Source organism: Danio rerio, chromosome 13, assembly GCF_052040795.2.
Source record: "Danio rerio strain M-AB ecotype USA chromosome 13, GRCz13ab, whole genome shotgun sequence".
In the NCBI taxonomy this organism is placed as follows: domain Eukaryota; kingdom Metazoa; phylum Chordata; class Actinopteri; order Cypriniformes; family Danionidae; genus Danio; species Danio rerio.
Genome location: NC_141033.1, coordinates 55,106,420 through 55,116,056, shown reverse-complemented (window position 1 = coordinate 55,116,056; position 9,637 = coordinate 55,106,420).

Here is a 9,637-nt window from a genome sequence, read left to right as displayed (position 1 = left end):
CACACACTAGCTGGCCTCCGTTACACTAGCTTAGAGTTTAGATGGTTATAGTTATACATCATCTGCTGCTAAATTAGAGAATTAAGTGGATGAGTTTTGCAGTATATGATATAGCTCAGAATAACACACGAGCAAAAATGCAATTTTCCATCATTTTCATTTTATTTTTATATATTTTTAATTTATTTACAGTTGAAGTCAGAATTATTCAGCTCTCTGTTTTTATTTTTTCCCCCAATTTCTGTTTAGCGGAGAGCAGATTTCTCCAACACATTTCTAATCACAATAGTGTTAATAACTCATCTCTAAAAACGGATTTATTTTCTCTTTGTCATGATGACAGTAAATAATATTAGACTAGATATTCTTCAAGACACTTCTATACAGCTTAAAGTGACATTTAAATGCTTCACTAGGTTAATTAGGGTAACTAGGCAGGTTAGGGTAATTAGGCAAGTTATTGTATAACGATGGTTTGTTCTGTAGACCATCGAAACAAATATGCTTAGTAATATTGACCTTAAAATGCTGTTTAAAAAATTAAAAACTGCTTTTATTCTAGCCAAAATAAAACAAATCAGACTTTCTCCAGAAGAACTAATATTATCAGACACACTGTGAACATTTCCTCAATCTGTTCAACATCATTTGGAAAAATAAAAAATAAATAAATAAATAAAAAAATCAAAGGGGGCGAATAATTCTGACTTCAGCTGTAAATATAGACAATTGTATATAAAGTGTTTTATTCTTATACTGGTTAATGTTATCTTTTCTCTTTGTTTTTATACAGCAGTTTGACATGTTGTTTTTGCGATGCTTTGCAATTTCAAACTCAGCCCAAGCAGAGCACTGATGTGCGTGTGTGGTTTAATGTCCATATTTTATATCCACAGTTCTGTTTTATATCAAGGCAGTTCTGTGGGCGCAAATGCCTTGTTGATGAGGCCAGAGGAGAATGGCCAGACTGGTTCCAGCTGATAGAAAGCCTACCTGAGTATTGCTGCTGACCATGTCCATCCCTTTATGAGCACAGTGTCTCCATCTTCTGATGGCTACTTCCAGCAGGATAACGCAGCATGTCATAAAGCTCAATCATCTCAGACTGGTTTCTTGAACATGACGATGAGTTCACTGCACTCAAATGGCCTCCACAGTCACCAGAGCTCAATCCAATAGAGCAGCTTTGGGATGTGGTGGAACGGGAGATTGGCATCATGGATGTGCAGCCGACAAATCTGCAGCAACTGTGTGATGCTATCATGACAATATGGAGCAAAATCTCTGAGGAATATTTCCAGCAGCTTGATGAATCTCTGCCATGAAGGATTAAAAAAGTTCTGAAGGCAAAAGGGGTCCGACCTGAAATTAGTAAGGTGTACCTAATAAAGTGGCCGGTGAGTGTGTGTATATATATATGTGTGTGTGTGTGTGTGTGTTCAATTCAATTCAATTCAGCTTTATTTGTATAGCGCTTTTACAATGTAGATTGTGTCAAAGCAGCTTCACATAAATGGTCATAGTAATTGGAACAGTGTGGTTCAGGTTTTAGTGTTTAAGTTCAGTTCAGTTCAGTTTAGCTCTGTTCAGTGTGATTTAATCATTACTGAGAGTTCAAACACTGAAGAGCAAATTCATCGATGTGTAGCTCTACCAATCCTGAACCATGCGAGGCAGTGGCGACAGCGGAGAGGGAAAAAAAACTTCACCTGATGGGAGTGAAGAAAAAAAACCTTGAGAGAACCAGACTCAGTTGGGCACGACCATTTTAATTTCTCCGCTGGCCAAAAGTCTTGTGAAGAACTTGTGTGTCCTCTCCACCATCTGCTTGTCCTCCAGCAATGATTATACAGGCTAATGTTCCTCTCAGGTGTGTGTTCAGAGTCTCCAGGTGTTTGTGAGTTTCCCTCCAGCATTATTTATCTACAGTCAGTGTTGTGGGAAATGCATTACAAATAATGTGACTTACCTTAATTATATGACTTCTCTAGTAACGAGTAAAGTAATGCATTAATTAAACCAAGTTGTAATATTTGACTTACTTTTTTAATAAATGTAATGTTTTTAGTTGAATTAATCAGCTTTTAAAATCTAAATAGCTGAATTAAGATGAACATTGGATAGAGAATGCAGGAACACAGACAGCAGGACGGCTCTGACATTTCTCATTATTCTGGACACATGAAGAGCAGGAAAAGAGGAGTCTTGTCTCAGTGCACACTGATTTCACTGAGCTGATAAGAATAAAAAGACAACAGCAGCAAACACACTGCTTTAAACTGTCATTCATCTGCATATACGGCATGTAGTGCTGTCAGGAAGTGCTCAAAGCTAATCTAAAAGCAATTCATAATGTTGACTGGTCATGTATAGTCTGAATGCAGAGGATAAAACACAGTGACTGTGATGAAATCAACTCAGTTTGATAAATTGTAGTAAAAACTAAAGTATGTTACTGTGTGTGTGTGTGTGTGTGTGTGTGTGTGTGTGTGTGTGTGTGTGTGTGTGTGTGTGTGTGTGTGTGTGTGTGTGTGTGTGTGTGTGTGTGTGTGTGTGTGTGTGTGTGTGTGTGTGTGTGTGAGTGTGTGTGTGTGTGTGTGTGTGTGTGTGTGTGTGTGTGTGTGTGTGTGTGTGTGTGTGTGTGTGTGTGTGTGTGTCCCTCTGCTGGACATCAGGAGGAACACAAGAGTCCAGTGTTCGACTCACATGAGCTCTTTCTCTATTTAAAGACGCAGTTCACCCAAATATCAACATTTACTCACTATTTACTCCCCTTAAGTCTCTACAAAGCTTTCTTCTGTTTAACACAAAACTAGATGATTTGAAGAATGCTGGAAGCCATTGACCAGGGCCCGCCCTGTACATTTGGGGCTCTACCTTGCTCTAATATAGTGGAGTATTGCCATTGCAAACCGGCCCACAATGATTATATTGCTTATTAAATACAATCAATGAAGCCGAAAAGTAAAGCCAGATTTCTTCTACTTAATAACCGTCTGAATGATTTGGATATTTTAAAACAGCACTGTGTTTCTGTCAACCAGCAGCTTAATAAATAAATAATTAAGCTATCTTTAATAAAGGAACAGCGATTCCTACTGTGCGCCCTTCTGGTGTGTTTAAAACATATTCTGTTCATTTAGCAAACAGATTGAAGAGTCTAAAGATTCCAGCTTGAGCTTTTTTTTATTACAGTTTTTCTCAGTGGTTTTGGTGCATTTCTCACAACACTATTTACATTTGCACAACAGGTCATGCATTTCTCAAAACAGTTAGTCATTTGTGCACATCCTAATAGCAGTTTCTCATTCCTTCCAACACACTGCAGATGCTTTTGGACATGCATCAACTGCTTTCATAAAACTCTCAGCTGTTTATAACATCATCATCTGCTTATGTCATGTCAGTCAAAATGAACTACACGTGTGAATGCTTAATAGTCACTCTATATAAAACTAACAGTGCTCTTTTCATTACTTGAGTCATTACAGACAAAAATGTTGAACTAGTGTCAAAATCTGTCTAGCAAATTTTATACACACACACACACACACACACACATATATATATATATATATATATATATATATATATATATATATATATATATATATATATATATATATATATATACATATATATATATATATATATATATATATATATATATATATATATATATATATATATATATATATATATATATATATATAAATGTAAATCTTTATTTTCCTGAAAATGTCTTAAAAATTGAAACTTTGATGAATGATTCACAGAGCTGTGTGTGTTGTATGTTCAGTTATAATATGTTCTGCAATATTGTGTACAGTTGTGCACAGCTTGACCCAAAGGAAGTGTATGTTTGTTGTAAATAAGGGTGTATTTATTCTTTTGCACAATGCTGAATTAATTAGAATTGCAAAGAGCAAATGCAGTAAACATGTGAAACAGACATATTCAGTGTCTTGTACTCAAATACCTCACTAAATGCAGTGATGTGTTTCAAATGGCTGTGCTAATAGTATATAATGCTGTCTTGAGCAATTCCAGCAAGTGTCATCAACATCTGACTTTTTTGCATTGAAAAAATGTCCAGAGTAAACTGTCATAATGAAAACAGGACTAAGCCATCTGACTATCCCGTTCATAAACAAAGCTGTCAGGACTTTTTATATTGATGATACTGACACTTCGATTGACATCAATACTTGATTTTGAGGGATGAGCTCTCCATTTTGAGCATGTGATGCGCGCTTTTGCAGGTTGCCATCTAGGTCATGCAGTTTGTACTTATTGTTTTGAGAAATGCATGAACTATTGTGCAGAAATGCACTGGTGTTGTGAGAAATGCACCAAGGCAACTGAGAAAAACTGTAACTCCAAAAGCAAAAACCCTGCAATGAAACAATAATTAGCCAAAAGTGAAAATGTATTACTTAGTAATACAATAAATACAATATACATCCTGAGCTCATAAAAACTCAGAAATTAAAAACAATTAACATTAATTTAAAAGTTGATCCAGAAATAATACATTTAATAAGCAAATAATATAAAGTAAATATTACATAATTAATATAAATAACATAAGAAAAAAGGAAGCAACGAATACTGGGTTACATTTTCTGTCATTTGGTTTGGCTCATGTCTTGAGACAGGATCTACATCCTCAACACTATAAGATTGTTTAGTAAAACACTTGCTAAAACTCATATATTTCCCTAAACTGTTCACTCGTGTGTCGAAACTAAATGTCCTTCTCATTTATACAGTCAGTGCCCATAAAATCCTGTGTCCCTTTGGCATTGCGTGAGCACTGCAAGTCAAAATGTTCAGTTGTTTTGTCACCATCACAGAGACCATTGAAATATCCCTCAAGTCCACCTTTCAGTCTTAGCCCAGGTTTTATTAATGGTTACTCCAGTGTTTTTTTGTCTTTTGACAGAATGCGATTGTGTACAAAACTAAATAAAATAAATGGATAACATTTATGGAAAGGATTTTAGTTTAAGAGTAGCCTCCAAGGTTTGGCATCACACATTGCACTCATACTGCCAATGAAGTTGTAATCATTATCAATCACACACATAAAGTCATTTCCATACATCAGAATAAAACAAAATATCATGTAATATCAACACACAAACCAAGATGACATGTGTGAAATTCCTCCTTTGTTAGTCTAGTTTTAGTTTCACCTGACTGTCAGTTGCTGTAATAAATCTATCAAATGTTCCACGGATTTATGGTATTCTATGTTCTTGGCTAATCTTGACAATTGAACAGACTATTGTGCATGTGATGACTTATACAATGACATGACGCTGACACATTTTGGAGAGAACAACCATTGAACTGAGAATTAACAATCAGTTTAGATCTACTAGATCTAATCACTTGGAAACTGTGCTAAATGTCGGCTACCTGTACTTAATCATTTGCAAAGATCTACTTAGACATTTGCTATCTGATGAAATGAAGGAGAAAATCAAGTCTGTTGTGAACACTTGCCGAGTGGTTTGGAGTTTTGTTCATGTTGTTGTAATTCCTGTTTCAAGAAATGAGCCAAACCAATGGAGAAAAACTGTAATGTCGATTCCCAAACATAATATAATTCCCTGCAGTCTCCTATGTTCCTTACATTTGAGATGTAGGCTCCAGACTTTATATTACTCTGAGTAATTCAATTAGGACATTCATTCATTCATTTTCTTGTCGGCTTTGTCTCTTTATTAATCTGGGGTTGCCACAGCAGAATGAACCGCCAAATTATCCAGCAAGTTTGTACGCAGCGGACGCCCTTCCAGCTGCAACCCATCTCTGGGAAACATCCACAAACACATTCATACACACACACACTATGGCCAATTTAGCCTACCCAATTCACCTGTACCGCATGTGTTTGGACTGTGGGGGAAACCGGAGCACCTGGAGGAAACCCACGCGAAGGCAGGGAGAACATGCAAACTCCACACAGAAACACCAACTGAGCCAGCCCAGACTCGAACCAGCAACCCAGTGACCTTCTTGCTGTGAGGCAACAGCACTACCTACTGAGCCACTGCTTTGCCTCAATTAGGACATCACTTTTATAATATATATATATATATATGTCTCAGGAAAAATATTACCAGTGTGCAAAGTATGTCAGTGAAAGACACTTCAGCACTATTGCATTACAGTAACATTTGTTTTAAACAAACAAACAGACAAAAAAAAAAAACGGTCTGTAAAACCCAGAAAAAACTCGATATATTTTTAAATAGAACATGTTTATTAATCTGTAATTGCCTATTTTCTATAAATGTGCTATTAGATTATGATTTTATTATATCATATAGATTTATGATATCATTTTCCCCCTCAGTTTTTCTACGCATGAAGGATAACGTTAATTTCGTTTCATTTTTAGCGGTCCAGTTTCCAAAAGAAATCAGGTATATAACAGGGCAGGCAATGAAGGCAAGGCAAGTTTAAAGGGCCATGAAACCCCCTCGTTTCAGCAGGGTGTTTTCACACCTCTTCTTTGGAAAAGTCAGAAAAGTGGGCGTGTCCAGCTCTGTTTAGGGGGGAGTGTCGCAGGAACTAAAGTGGGAGGGTGTGGGAGTGTCGATTTGGGCACGCGCGAGTTTCAGAGTCAAAATACACACACACACACACATACATACATACAGGAGAATGTGATGGTGTTTAACCTACATGGACATCTGTAGTCGAATTATTAGCCAAATGATTAAATGGTGGACTTTAACTGCAGTTTGGCTCTTTCATTCAGGGAATTCATTCATGCCCCTCGCGACACACGAGATATTTGATTCGAGGAGCTGCTCTAAGCGTGTATTTTTCATGCAATGTTTGATACCGCACGGCGAATGAGAGAAAAAAACCCTCTGCATTTCCCAGAAACTTAGATGCACACGACAGGTAGTGTCAGAAAGCCGCGCGTGTTATTCCGGTGTTCCGGAGAATTCAGTTCCCCCTGTTCCCCCCTTCACAGCGCATGCGCTAATTCTCAGTAATGACGTCATGCTTTCGCTTCGCTAGTGAATCAATTCGTGTTGGTTTTGCTGTATTAACTAACCCAATGTTGGTTGCATTAAACTATTTTTTATTATATTTTGTAATTGTAATTTTTGCATGCACTCATTAATTGTTTTGTTGTTAATGTGTGCGTGATGTGCGTGTTTTCTCGTGTTTCTTTCAAACAAGCATAGTCTTTCAAATAAGCCTTGTCGAGAAAAACATCACTGCAAAATTAGTGTCTCTTGTTTTAGGTAAGTCACGATGATGCTTGTAATGTTTAAAAATTGCATAGACTGTTAATGCAAACATTTGTCACTTATCTGCATATGAAAACACATGGGAACAGATTTTCTGTAAGCAAGGGAAGTTTCCTGTATTAAATAAAAAACAAAACAACAATACAATGACGTCTTTTTAATCTAATAATTGTCTCCAACAGTTTTCATCTGCAGAAAGAGCATTTAAACAAAAATTATGGATACAGCACATGATACAACTATAGACTCAAATTTTTTTTAATAACTTTTGAAAACTTTTTTACTATGTCTGAAGGGGTGTTACCATTGAAAAGGCATGGGAATTCTTTTACATTGCCCAAAGAAGTGTTAACTCCTATATTTTGCCTTTTGTGGATTTAAAAGGCACTACAATGATGCTGGTGACATTTTTTAATGGTATCGTATATGTTCAGAAAAGTGTATTTACAGTGATTTATGTTATTTTTGTGGACTACACAATGGCCATATGCATTCACCTGCATGGGTAAATGAGTACTTTTTTATTTTTAACATTTTTTGTACCTTTGGTTCTTGTTAAATTGACAAAAGCTGTTAAACATTATTTTAATGTTGAGGCAATTGTGAGTAATTACCCTGCATGATCTTTCAGATTGCCTGTGATTGATGTGGTTATCACCAGTCATGTGTTGGCAGAATACGGCTGTGTGATATTGAAAAAACAAAATAAAACTAATATTGCAATATTTTTGTTGTTATGCCTTATATATTATGATATAAATACAATTTCATCAGATTGGTTAAATAGCTCTGTTAGAAAATAATTCATTAATTTAAATTGATTGGCATAATTTTGTAGGGGACTGATTGATTCATGCATAAAACAATTTACAAGCATAGATAAACAGGGCAAAGACAAAACCGCTGAGATAAACAGTGTTTTTTTTTTTTGGAGCATTCAGTACAGAAATTGAATAATCAAATATAAAATAACACTAGTCTTCTTTATATAAAAACAAGTACAATTAATATTTGTTTAAGATATAAAAGTTATAATTTCTTGTGCCTAAATGTATTAAACTCTTTAAAATCATATGCAAGTGATAATTTTTTTATTTAATTTTGGTTAAAATCTGCTGCTACTCCACAAATCACATGTACTCTGAACTTCTGTGCTGCTCAACATTGCAGATGTGACTACTGCAGATGGGCACATTGCAAAATTAATGCTGATAAGATATATTGTACAGCCTATAATGAAGAATATTATTGCTTAGCTTGCTTTAAACACTTGAAAATGTGCACGTATTTTTGGTTGGTTCGTTTGAAAAGTTTTTACCTTTTTTGCTAATTTATATAATATAATATATATAATATATAATATATATATATATATATGTGTGTGTGTGTGTGTGTGTGTGTGTGTGTGTGTGTATAGTGATAAGCATTGTGTAAGGTTGTTCAAATAGTAAACTCATTTAATGTATCATCCTTTTAATTTAGGCCTACTTATGTTTTTTAAATCTAAGGTAATTGTTAAGATTTAAGTCTGACGTTAAAAAGGCATTGTATATTGTGTTTTCCAATCCTCAGAAGGTAACACTTTCCTCTGCTTCGGGAAAATCTGTACTCCTGTGTTTTTAATGTAAAGTCACTTTCTGAAGATACATGACAAGTTACGTAAATATGTCTTTTAAAACAACACAAGTATCACTGTGATTTATCTGAAATAAAACACACTATAATTTGTGCAGTGCACATGGTTTATTTTTTTCGACAAGGCAACTGTTTGAAAGAAACAAGTGAACGCGTGCTAAAAACAGAAATAATACAAGACACGGGTGTCCATGCAAATAATTAAAAAAAAATAATTAAACTCTGTGATGAAATAAACACTGGGCTTACGAAAATACAGCAAAACAACCATGAAGTGTTTCAGTTCGCGAAGCGAATTCATGACGTCATGATTTGTGTACATGGAATCAGCCTAAAGTTGCGCATGCGCTGTGAGTGGGGGAACAGGGGAACTGAATTCTCCGGAACACCGGTCACTAAATGCGGTAAAAACCCTACACGAGGTTAAAGTTTGGTTGTGGTGCTAACGTGTTTACACTCTGTGCAATAGTTTGTTAGATACGAACAAACTGAATAAACAAAGAGCACTGGTCACTCACTTACCAAATCTGTAGAGACAGAACAATCACCAGCAACTAGAGCCGCGTCTTTATGAAGAGAATACTACAAACGATTCCAGATCCCAGCGTTTGCAGATGAGAACAGCTCTCAGGTAAACAATAATCCTCCTTAGACACGTAAGTTATTGTTGTCGCGCGTCGCGTACACTGTAATCCACACGTGAGTCTGAGCTCTCACAGAGA